The sequence below is a fragment of the Lucilia cuprina genome, chromosome 4, assembly GCF_022045245.1.
Source record: "Lucilia cuprina isolate Lc7/37 chromosome 4, ASM2204524v1, whole genome shotgun sequence".
NCBI lineage: Eukaryota > Metazoa > Arthropoda > Insecta > Diptera > Calliphoridae > Lucilia > Lucilia cuprina.
Window position 1 is genome coordinate 13,344,397 of NC_060952.1, and position 1,032 is coordinate 13,345,428.

The window sequence follows — 1,032 nt, forward strand, 5'->3', positions numbered from 1 at the left end:
ATTACAGCAATATTTCAAGCAATCTTCTTATATGCCGAAGTAGACATTTGACACATTTTGCTTCACTGTTTGCAGTTTCATCAGAAAATACTTGTCCTATAACAGACTTAACTTTACTTAGTATTTCTCATGAAACGATGTTAGATTACATCACAATTTTAGGTTGTGGCCTTTCTATGGTTGGACTCTCCTTTATATGGCTAACAGCGATATGGTTTAAAAATTGGCGAGTCCAGGAATCAAATCAAGTATTGATGAACGTGTGTTTTGTTCTTACCTTACTTATGATATTCTTTTTGATGCTCAATATCCCGGATGTACAACAAGACTTTCTCAATATGAAGGACGAACATGTCTGTATGATAATGGGTGCATTATTACATTATATTGTTTTGGTTCTATTCTTTTGGATGCTTATCATAGCCGTTATGCAGTATCAGCGTTATGTTAAAGTATTGGGCTATGCAAGATCTTCGAACTATATCATTAAATACGCTTTAGCAGCCTGGGGTATACCATTGATACCTGCAATTTTGGTTGCCTACTTAGATCCTGAAACATATAAACCACCCAATGAAAACTTGGATAACAATTCAGCTATTTGTTATCCTTCTGGTATTAGTTTGTATTATGGCGTTATATTACCAATGGCTATTATAATATTAATCAATATAGGCATATTTGTTTACATAGTCATTAGTCTTCGGCGTTCGATGGGACTTTTTAAAAGGCTGAGTGATAAGAAAAATATTATTCTTCAAGTTCGTATATCGATTTTGCTATTTTTCTTGTTGGGTATTTCCTGGATTTTTGGCTTCTTAACATATCTCGAAAAGAGTCCAGTGTTTTCATATCTCTTCTGTCTAACTTCAACATTGCAGGGATTTGTTTTATTTCTGTACTCTATTGTCATTGATAAGTCGACACGTTTGTCGTGGATAATGTTATGCTGTGCTAACAATTACAATACAATGGAAAATTCTAATTTGGTACACAGAGAAAACCGATTCGTTATGTCAAACGATTTTCTTT

General features: G+C 33.6%; 1 protein-coding gene across 1 annotated transcript in view; it reads right to left on the reverse strand.

Moving 5' to 3' along the window:
• The window catches only part of LOC111681566, an 8,415-nt gene that overhangs the window by 3,330 nt on the left and 4,053 nt on the right, over positions 1-1,032 (reverse strand). The gene's annotated exons all lie outside the window — the stretch shown is intronic.